A 12,493-nucleotide genomic window follows, 5' to 3' on the forward strand; every position below is an offset into this window, starting at 1 on the left:
GAGGAGCAGGTATTGGAGAAAAGATCATCCAAAGACTGCCTCACCTGGGGATCCATCCCATATGAAGCCACAAAACCCAGTCACTACTGTTGATGGAAAGAAGTGCTTACTGGCAGGAACCTGATATGGATGTCTCCTCAGAGGCTCTGCCAGAGCCATGCTGATACAGATAAGGATGCTTGCAGCTAACCACGGGACTGAACATGGGGACCCCAATGAAGGAGCTAGAGAAAGGACTGAAGGAGCTGAAAGAGTCTGAAACCCCATGGGAAGAACAACATTATCAACCATTAAAATCAACCACAGCTCCCAGGGATAAAACACAACCAATGAGTTCAAATGGAGAGACCCATGGCTCCAGGTACATATGCAGCAGAGAATAGCATTCTCTGTCATCAATGGGAGGAGAGGCCTTTGGTCCAGTAAAGGCTCATTTTCCCAATGTAGGGGAATGCCAAAGAGCTGAGGTGGGAGAAGGTGGTTGGGAGAGGGAGCCCCTTCATGGAGGCAATGAGAAGGGAAGGAAGAATGAGACTGGGGAGAAAGAGGATACATACTGAAAATATCTAATTAAAAAATTAAAAAGAGAAATACAGCTTCATTTCTAGCCCCCAGATCACTTCTTTCGTGTGCTGTTCCTTACAATTTCACATCAGCTAAACGAAGTCTTCACTCAGACTGTTCTTCAGCTCCAGTTGCTTATCACCCATTTCCCAACCCGAGACACAGAGATTTCTCTTCCTCAGATTCTTTATCCAAACTATCCTGTGTAAAGACTTTATCATGTAAAGTCTTCTGTCGGAAACTTTATGACCCTGTCTTCTTTTGTCTGTTTTGCTCTCAGCATTATTTTTCAAGTTCTTACAGCAGTCCATTTACTTCTGCATGTGCAAAATCTTTTCCTGTCCAGATTTCAACACTTACACAATCCTCCTCTCTAACCTCCCAAACAGCATGATTAGTTCCATCACAGAAACACCCAGTTTATCATTATCAGTTATTGTGATAAATACCATCACCAAAAGAATTTGGTTAGGAAAGGGCTCATTTCCACTTAGCAGTTACAGCCCATCCTTGAGGGAAGTCAGAACAGAAACTCAAGTAGGTTATGGATTTAAAGCTTAGCGGTTTGCCCCTAGGATGACATCCTGTTTCTACCCCAGGCTCACTTTTCTAGAAATGATATTGTACACAGTAGTGTGAGCCCTCCTACCTTAATTAGCTATCAAGAATATGCTCCCACAGGCATGCTCATAGGCTATTCTGATGGAGGCAATTTTTCAAGTAAGGTTTCTGCTTCCAAGGTTGTACACTAGTTAATACAAAGTCCAAATATGAAACCTTAGGTCTGTAACCATTATCTTACAACTTGAACAAGAGTTTTCACTTCTGTGTCCTGTTTCTCAGTTGATCTTTATGTATTTTTCAGAGTAAGAGCACATTCTGGGATCTGTCCTAGCAGTTAGTGAAAGTATAAGACAATGAGGAGCTTTCTCCTAACTATCTTTGGCAGCCCTGGAGTAGTTTAAGAGAATTTCATCTGCCTGGCAATCAAAAGACAGTGAAAATAAAAAGCTCTTTTCTGAACTGCATATTTTATTAATGGAATCAATATGGATGTCTTTTGAGCTTTGTATTGTAAATTAGCCACTCTTGCTCAAAAGTAAATGGCAGATAAGGTTAAAAGGTTTGGGAAATACTGTTTTCAAATTCAAATGGTAACACTATCCATTTCAAAACATCTTAAGGAATAGTAAATAATAGTATATCAATAAAATCATTGATATCAATAAGATAAACTACAATTTTTAATGAATAGAATTTTTGTAAGTATGTGTTGAGCTTGGTGTTGGTATTTGCAATACAAATCACATTATTAATGTGTCTTTACTAATTACAAGAAAGTCTTCATTTATCCATGTAACAAAATATCTGGGCGCTTATGATGCATTCAACACCCAATGAAAAAGACAGAAACATTTTTGTTTGAAGGAATAGTAAGTTGAAAACAGCTCTCAATAATTAAACAGTGGAGAGAAAATAAATAGCACAGCATCCTGATTAACATCACTGATGTTTAGAGAAGGGTCACTAAGTTTCTAACTGGCCAGTGAGTTAGTGGGATGTGGAGTGAAAGCAGAAATTTAGAAGAGATTTAACCCAGAAAAGTTTCTTTGATTATTTCCAACAAGTTTCCTACCTTATAATTCTACAACAAACAACATTAAATAAACATATTGATACATTTTAAATTATTAGCATGCAAAAATCTATTACCTTTGAAGCACACAATAAAGTGCTTAATATTCAAAGAAACACGGACTTGGACACGGTGCTCAATCATTACACAGCAAAGTTACAGTTAGTGCACAATGTCCTGGTATATAGTGTTAATTTTTAGAGATGGGCCATTAATTTTCTAATTGCCAAGTGAGTTAGTAGGATGCAAAGTGAATCAAATTCTTAATGTAAGACTAAGACTTCTGTTTCCTGTTGCTTTTTTTTTTTTGTGGTTTGTTTGATTTTATTTTTTGTTATCTGCCTTTCTGTGTCTTGGGAAAAATAGTTTTAGATACATCTTTTGCTGCTTTTTAATTAAAAGACTTTTATTTAATATTTTGGAGTTTATAGAATGATGTGATACATCTTTGCATAAGAGAGAAAAAAAAAGGAATCTAGTAGATTCCAGGCATGGAAAAACTCAAGATACAGAGTTTCAGCCTAGGAACATATGTTGAAAATGTGGCTCTTATAAGTTTCTTTTTTCCTTAAGAAAAATTGATAGGCATTTTCTAAAATGCACATAAACAAAAATATGAGGGTCGAAGAGAGAAAAGCTCTCATTCTAGACTGAGTAAAAGGTGAGCTGAAAAGGAGTTACCCAGGTTACCTGGGGTTTGATGTCTTCTACTTGCATAGCCACACCAGCAGGATGCATGGACAGGATCCAGGATGCAGTGGGAAGTCATTTACATTTGTGAACTTATAATATTTATGGTACTAAGGAATTTTATATCTTTTCTCACAAGTTCAAATTAATTTCATTAACTGTAACTGAATTAACCCTGATCCAATTATAAACATCTAGAGCAAGAGAAGAAACTCCAAGTTTGATGGTATTTGATGTGAACTTTCCTACCTAAAGGTATGTTTTTGTTATTTTGCTTATGTAGTTGTGTGCATGTGGAAAATTTGTGGTGTGTGTGTGTGTGTGTGTATGTGTGTGTGTCTGTGTGTGTGTGTGTGTGTGTGTCTGTGTGTGTGTGTGTCTGTGTGTGTGTGTGTGCCTGTGTGTGTGTGTAGGGAGTTTGAATCTCTTAGAGTTAGAGATAGTGATTAGCTGCCTGTCTTGTATAGTAGGAACTGAACTTTGTCTTTAGCAAGAGCACTTCCCACTCCCAGTGGTTCAACAGCTCAGTGCTCACTTCTATTGCTGAACTTGCACCTTGTTTTAAAATTTTATATTTAAGAAACTTATTTAAAATTATAGCCTTAAGTTATCTGATAATGTTTTTCTTTTGAAACTCTCAATCACCATAGATGGAAAGACCTTGATATTCCAGGACAAAACTAAATTTACACAATATCTGACCACAAATCCAGCACTACAATGAATTATAGGTGGAAAAACCTCACATATACGGTCACTTGAGTTTTGACAAAGGAGCTTTAAACATTCAATGGAAAAAGGACAGCCTCTTCAACAAGCAGTGTTGGTTCAACTGGCACTCAGCATGCAGAAGAATGAAAATAGACCCTTTTTTATCTCCTGTACAAAGCTCAAGTGCAAGTGGATCAAAGATTTCTACATTAAATCTGATATACTGACACTATTAGAAGAGAATATAGGGAAAACCTTAGAAAACATAGGCACAAGGAAAAATTTACTGAGCAGAACACCAATGGCTTGTGCTCTAAGGTCAAAGATTGACCTTAATGAAATTGCAAAGTTTCTGGAAGGCTAAGGACACTGTCAAGAAAACAAAACAGTAGCCAAGGAATTGGAAAAGATTTTTACCAACCCCACATCTGATAGAGGCCTAATATCCAAGGTATACAAAGAACTCAAGAAGTTAGACACCAGAGAATCAAACAATCTTATTAAAAAATGGGGTATAGAGCTAAACAAAAAGTTCTCAACTGAGGAATATCAAATGGCTGAGAAGCATCTAAGGAAGTGCTCGACATCAGTAGTCATCAGGGAAATGCAAATCAAAACAACCCTGTGATTCCACCTTACACCAGTCAGAATGGCTAAGATAAAAATTTCAGATGACAGCAGATGCTGGAGAGGATGTGGAGAAAGAGGAACACTTCTCCACTGTTGGTGGGATTGTAAACTGGTACAACCACTCTGGAAATCAGTCTGGTGATTCCCCAGAAAATTGGACAGAGTACTTCCTAAAGACACAGTTATTCCACTTCTGGGCATATACCCCAGAGAACTTCCAACATACAACAAAGACACATGCACCACAATGTTCATAGCAGCCCTAATTATAGTAGCCTGAAACTGGAAAGAACCCAGATGTCCTCCAGTACATGATTGGACACAAAAATTGTGGTATATTTACACAATTGAGTACTACTCAGCTATCAGAAACAATGACTTAATGAAATCCCTAAGAAAATGGATGCATGTAGAGAATATCATCCTGAGTATGGTAACCCAGTCACAAAAGAACAGACATAATATGCAGTCAGTGATAATTGGATACTAACCCCAGAAAGGTCTGAACACCCCAGAAACAACTCACAGACTATATAAAGCCCAAGAAAAACAAGGCCAAATAAATAAATAAATAAATAAATAAATAAATAAATAAATAAAACAAAGCCGCATTCCTTCTTAGTGAAAAAAAATTGTATAGCATCGCCTCAGAGTGTGGTACACCTGGACCTCAAATCCTTAACAATCCTAGAGCTAAGATAATTGCCATGTGGAAATTTTTGGTATTCACTGATCATTATGCTTAATCCATACCCAACAAGAAATGTGTTTCCATGTTATGTTCCATCCTACTGCACTTCATGCTTATGGTAACTAGTGCGATTTCTATGCATGCTATCACACCTGTAAAAGAATTAAATACTGACAAATTTATTCATATAATGTTAAGCCAAAAGGTTTTTAAAAATCTGTAAATGTATCCCTTTTTTCTTTTTTTAAATAAAGCAGTAAGGAATAATAATAAAAAAAGAAAATAATATATACAAAACATAGCTTTCAGAGAAAAAGAATGACTGTTTACACCATTTGTTTTAAAATAATGTTTAATTTACAGGATGATTGAGAAACACTGTATTGGTCTATATAGTATAAATAGAAATTTTTTTCTGGTTGACAGTTTGTTTACTGTAGTCAGACCTGTATAAGTAAAACAAATTGAAGTCTTTAGTTCATATTTACATAATTAATATACATCTTTTTCTGATAAATTTAAGAAAATCTTGGCAATTCACTGTCATATTTAATTTGTGAAATGCTCATTTTTTAAAGCCTGAAGAGGAAATTCTTTGAAAACAGCAATGCTAAGTGACAAAATTTTGCAAAGATAGTTTGACATTTACTAAGAAAAATTAAATCTAGAGCAGAAGTTGAGGAGAGTATCTGTCACTGGGCAGGGTTATAAAAAGACTGAGGAGTGTTTTAGAGGACAAAGCCTTTGTCTCTTGTCCCTGTATAAATCCCTTATGGTCTGAAATCTGCATGTTGTACAAAGTCATTTAAATATTGCTTTATATTACTTTCTAAATATTCCCCAAAGGATTTGTTTATTTTAATATGTCTCCAGGATGTTTTGGAGGAATGTTTAATGACATGGAAAGTGATCATAATAGGAATAAAACCAGACAAATTATAAATACTGAACATTTCTATTCTTTAATTAAAGTCACAACAAAACAAATATGTGAAAGTGAATTTTAGAAAATAAACACTTTCAGGGGTTCTTAAATTACAATTAATTAAAATATTTTTCTGCACAAATATATACTTTTCAAATTCTTTGCTTTGAACAAATATTTGTCTATTCCTTTGGAGAAGGCAATGGTTCATTTAGGAGCGTGGTCTTTTGTTTCTCATGGAAATGTTATATTTCATGTAGAGAATTTTTAATGAATTTTCTACACATCAAGAAAAAATTTTGGTGCTATACATGGTCAAAATTAGTCTTATATTACCACATGTTATGAATAAATGTAGTCCTTGACTTATGATGATTTAGTTTGTAATCATTTGTCTTCACCTTACTGTGAAAGGCTTATAAGTTCTGGAGAAACTGAACTTAAATGCTCACTCTACTCCTCGCACATCTTTTTACATCTATATCCACACCCTTTCTGTCTTTCACTAGAAAATTAAAAGGCTTCAAAGATAATAATAGAATATATTAAGATAAAACAAAAACTAACCTATCAAAAATAGAAAAAAAAAAAAAAAAAAAACAAACATAGGAAAAAAAAGCCAAAGAAAAGGCACAAGAAACAGAATCACAGTTGTTCTCACATTCAAGAATCTCATACAAACATTGAACTGGAAGTTGTAATACATATTCAAGAGACTTATAGTGTAGCAGGAGAGAAGAAAAGTCTAAATTAAAATAAATAAAATAAAATAAAACAATAAGATAAAATTAAAAAAAAAACTGAAAAACAGGAAGAGACATGACATTATGAGACAAGGAATATCCAAAGATGCCACCAAGCTCATTTTCTTTTTGTTATCTGCTGGATAATTACAGTTTGCTTTAAAGATACATGTTTTTAATAAATTACATGTGATGTCAACACTTTGTTATAAAATAGGCTTTGTGTTAGAAGATCCGAGAACACATAAGATAGACTACAATACGGTGTATCAATTTTGAAATGAGTTTATGAAGCTGTAACCCCCATTATAGGAGTGGGTACTCCTATGACAAAGCAGGAAGTATTTCACAGTGAAAACACTAACCAACCAACCAAGCAACCAGCCAAACAAACAAAGTTGTATTTAGGATAACAGAAACACAGCAATATCCTCATTTTTGAGAGTGGAATATTAGAAACCAAGTCTTTGGAGGCAGCACTGTTATTGATAATAACCAAGGGCAAAAATTAGTGTTTCACACAATGCTGTACCTGCGAACCTGTGGAGGGAGAATAGCACATTCTTGGGCTTTGCCCCATGCATCCTGTCTCCTCAACTTTGAAGGTGTTCTCTCAAACTTATGTTTTTCAAGCATTTAGATAATATGGTCCTGACTGAAATTTGAAAAGGGATGTTCTATATATTGATTATAGAATAGTGTGGGATGAGTGAGCGGCAGGACAACGCAATTGTCGGCAAACAGGTCAAGGACCTAACAGGAAGCTAAATCATCAAGAGCTTTGGGGATAGTGGTAGGTGGGTAATGGTGAGTCAGGGCAGAAATCTTCAGCAAAGAGAAAGAATGTTCTTTCTCCTGGAAGTGTTGGAAAAGAAAAAAGATTTTGCATTGTTTTCAGGGGAAGCCTATGACAATCTCCCACAAGCTACAAGATCCAGCCAAACATTACCTACCTCCTCTTGTGCTAGTGGTAACTGGATGTGGTACCCATTTGGGAAAGCGGCAAAGAAATGTGTGTTTTCCCAGGATGATGATGTTTCAGAGCAAGAAGATGAGGAGTAAGCTGTTCGGGAATCTGTTATTGATTTGATTATTATCATTTGTGAGTTACCCAGGGTGTACTGGAAGAGTATGACACTAAAGTCAGAGACTGTGTTCGGTTAAGGGCCATGTGGAGCAGTGGAACAGGGACCAGCCTTCAGAGGATCTTTTACTCTTAAGTGTTTTTGTCTGTACTGAAGACAAGTGATCTGACTCCTGCAGCAGATGAGAACCAGAACTCACGCGGACCTCCCTTTAAGCCACTGCTTCTCACTCTTGACTTCATGTTAGAACCAACTGAGTGAACTTATAAAACTCCCCAATGCACAAACTTATCCCCAGACCAATTAAGTCAGAATCTCTGGTGGGTTGGACCCAGCTATCCACAATGTTGAAAGCTCCCTAGGTGATATTAAGAATCTAGTTTCAGAAGTCAAAAGAAACAGCCAGTTACTTCGGCTCTGGGAGCTGTGTTCTTTATCAGACAGACCAGCTTTTGACTGTATTGAGGTAGGAGTCAGTTTTGATGTCTTCCTGGGTCATATCATCTAACTAGCTGAGGTCTCTTACAGAAGCAAAGTAAATCACCTGAGCAGACCAGTGAAGTGTTTGCATACATCAGCTAGGAAAATCTACAAAAAGAGAGTTTCTTCTTCAAGAGCCGAACAGTTAGCTTGATCTCTGCTCTCCAGGACAGTAGGTTACTGCTGAAATGGCAATTGATTATATATACACGGCTCCCAGTGCACTGTAAGAACTTTTCCTCTTTCAGATGAGCATGAGGTGAAAGGTTCACAGCACAACGTTTTCATGGTTAATTAGCAGTTAGAATTGCTCCAAGAAATCAAATCTGAGGAGCAGACGGACTTGCACCTTACCTGGGGCAGTAATCTGGACGTCCTGGCTGCTAATGACATCCGGAGGCAATCTTATATTTTTGCTTATTTTCATTTGGTTGCTAAATAATTTAACTCAGAGCTCTATTTTTTAAATTTATTTTAGGATAGGAAAGGAAATGTTCACATCAGAGTCACGTGATTTGTAACATGCTACCATTATGTTCCTCTGGCACTGGTCTACTGTCGTGTCCTTAGGTACAGTCACTTTAGCAAAAAAATCTACATGGGGTAAATGTTTGTTTTTAGACTTATGAAAATCTTACATTTTGACAGGTATCTCTCCAGTACTGTATTTTGAACCAATCAGGCTGTTTTAGAAAGCTGCTTTAACTACATTTTGGGAAATATCTATTTTGATTATATTTAATCTATTTTTGAGACTTTTATACATAATTACTGTGTTAACATCATTTCTACCTCTCCCAAGTTTATCCACATTATAAAAATAGATTATTATTCAACACATAGGCAGAGAATTCTAAAAGGATTATTAAAAGCATTTGTTCTTTGTAATTTAACTAGTGCCATAATTTTTGAAACCGAGTTTCAGAGTTGCAATTTGTCATGACTCCTTTGCCTCTTGTTAAATCCTTGGGCCCAGTAACACCTGCTGGGGAAACTGAGTGATTCTTGTTATCTCTTTGCACAGGGAAATGTGTGCTATTCTCTTTGGAAAGAAGGTGCTACTTAAAGCTGGCTTGCTATTGTTTGCCCAGCTGGAGTGACAAAGAATGATGGGAGACCTTTGAGGGGTTACTTATTGTTTCCCTCAATATTTCTTCCATCTGAAGTAGAGAAAATAGCTGCTGAGCTAAGGGCTACACTAGGGACTGGGTTAGCCTCAAGAGCCTGTGCTACTTTTCTAAAGATGCCAGCATTATATAGGTTCATGACCAGTTTTCTAACATTCACTTTGTTCCTAACCTGCTCTGAGGTGATTCATACTGACCCAGGCTTTTGCTCATTCATCAAGATCACTGAGAGTTGGTTCTAGGTGTAACAGCACCATGGCCTCTGAATTCCTACCTAGTTTTCCTGTGCTTCTTTGTTCTTATATCAAGAATCTGCTCATGGAAGTCATCACTCTACGTTTATTTCACACAAATGGCAGCAGATTTTATTTTATCTTCCAGTATAGTAACTCTTTGTGCTCTAATCACCTCTGGCCCAAATGCTTGTATTAAAAACATTGAGTAGCGTCTACTCTAAACCAATTAAATCAATAAATCGTTAAACAGCCTAAGTGTTCTTCAGATGATTCTAATATGCAGTCTGGGCTAAATCACACTACAATAGGGCAAAATCATATTCCCTTATATGATCTTTATACTTTGGAGTTGAGTAGAGAAAGTGTTTTGAACAAGAATCTATTTAACTTACTTACTAGTCTAGCACCAATGGAAACAAACATAACTTATTTTCTAGGACAGTCTCCTTAGAGACCATGGCCTTCATTTTCTTTAATCTTAGGTATCAGATTAGTGGCAGTAGTTATACTGCCTCTAGTATGCACCCACAAGAGACTTCAATTTCAAGCAGTAGGTAAGGGAACTCCAAATTCAACTTATATTATGTAACAGTGAGTCATGATCTAAAGAAACACACTTTCCACTGTCAGCAGTGTCGTCTCATCTCCTTAAGTGCTTTGATAAGGAATTGTTTCCTGTATGGACTTGGCTATTGTTCTGCTCAGGATAATCAGGGTCACAAAAAAGATTGCCCAGGACTGTATAAATGCTATAATGATGATAACTGGGATAACAGAGACTTTAGATCAGAAACTAGAGTTTTCTGAGATTAATGTTGGACCAGGCATTAGCAAAATAATAATTAAGTTGGCAGGTCCTCTCATTTCTGAAACAAAACTTTACATGTTGTGATGACTATTTTATTTTGTTGTCAGATTGACTATATCTGGAATGTGCTACAATCCAAAAATAGAAATGTTCCTGTAACATTTCTGAGAGAGAGGTTCTCCTTGCTTTGAAATAGGTGAATCCCTTGTATTTGGGAAAATATTTGATTCAGGCTTTGGTATACAAAGCCATTTGTCTTTGATCCAGATCTTAAGGACTGGAAGATACAGGCCTTTAACTTGGATCTTGAGGTAGAAAGACATATACCTTTAACCCAAATCTTGGAATGGGAGGACACACCTTTAGCCTGGGCCATACCTTCTGAAAGGAGTCCATATAAGAACACAAAAGAAGGAAGTGTTTGCTCTGTGCTTGATTACCTTATCTTGCCTCTACATTTATTTCTTCTCTGGCACTGGAACCTACATCTTTGGGGATCCAGCATATAAAAAAAAAAAAAGCGCAAAACCCAAAAACTAACCATCTGAGACATCCAGCCTTATTTTCTATGAACATAGTGGAACATAGGTCTCTGCTATATGTTGGAGCTTGTTTTTATGCCCAGGAATAGTATAGCTGGGTCTTCAGGTAGTACTATGTCCAATTTTCTGAGGAACCACCAGACTGATTTCCAGAGTGGTTGTACCAGTTTACAATCCTACCAACAGTGGAGGGGTGTTTCTCTTTCTCCACATCCTCAGCAGCATCTGCTGTCACCTGAGTTTTTGACTGATGTGAGGTAGAATCTTAGGGTTGTTTTGATTTGCATTTCTCTGATGACTAGGGATGTTGAGCATTTCTTTAGGTGCTTTTAAGTAATTCCTCAGTTATTCAGATATTCCCCCATTGAGACTTCTTTGTTTAACTCTGTACCCCATTTTTAATAAAATTATTGATTCTCTAGTGTCTAACTACTTCAGTTCTTTGTATATATTGTCAATGGAAAAAGAGTCCTTTGGTCCATTGAAAGCTCATTTTCTCAGTGTAGGGTAACACCAAGTTGCTGAGGTGGGAGAGGGTGTTTGGGAAAGGGAGCACCTTCATGGTGGCAATGGGAGGCAGAAACGGGGTGGAATTTTGGGAAATGGATAACATCTGAAATGTAAATGCAGAGAATACCCAATTAAACCCCCCCCAAAAAAGAATGAATCGATTTACTTTCTTCTGCATGCTGATCTCCAGTTGAACCAGCACCATTTGTTGAAAATGCTTTATTCCACTGCATGGTATTAGTGCCTTTGTCAAAGACCAAGTGATCATAGGTGTGTGGGTTGATTTCTGGGTTTTCAGTTGTATTCCATTGATTTACCTGTCTGTCACTGTACCAATACCATACAGTTTTTTTTTGTTTTTTTGTTTTTGTTTTTTTTTTTTTTTTTGTTTTTTTTAATGATTACCCTGTAATACAGATTGAGACCAGGATCATGATTTCCCAAAAAGTTCTTTTATTGTTAAGAATAGTTTTTGTTATGCTGGTTTTTGTTGTTGTTGCTCCAAATGAATTTGCAAATTGTTCTTTCTAACTCTATGAAGAATAGAGTTGGAGTTCTGGTAGGGATTGCATTGAATCTGTAGACTGCTTTTGGCAAGATTGCCATTTTTACAGTGTTGATCCTTCCAATCCATGAGCATAGTAGATATTTTTTTATCTTCTGAGATCGTCTTTAATTTCTTTTTTCATAGACTTGAAGTTATTGTCATACAGATCTTTCATTTGCTTAGTGTCACACCAAGGTATTTTATATTCTTTGTGACTATTGTGAAGGGTGTCATAAGGCTACTAATTTGTTTGAGTTAATATAATATCCAGCCACTTTGCTGAAGTTCTTCATTAAGTTTAGGAATTCCTTGGTAGGATTTTTGGGGTGACTTAAGTATACTATCATATCATTTGCAAATAGTTATATTTTGACTTCTTCCTTTCCAATTTGTATTCCTTAGACTTTTTTTTTTTGTTCTCTAATTACTCTTACTAGGGCTTCAATTAGTATATTGAATAGATAGGAAGAGAGTGGAAAGCCTTATCTAATTCTTGATTTTAGTGGGGTTGCTTCAATTCAAATGGTTGCTCCATTTAGTTTGATGTTGGCTACTGATTTGCTGTATA

This window comes from Micromys minutus (assembly GCF_963924665.1).
Source record: "Micromys minutus genome assembly, chromosome: 1".
Lineage (NCBI taxonomy): Eukaryota > Metazoa > Chordata > Mammalia > Rodentia > Muridae > Micromys > Micromys minutus.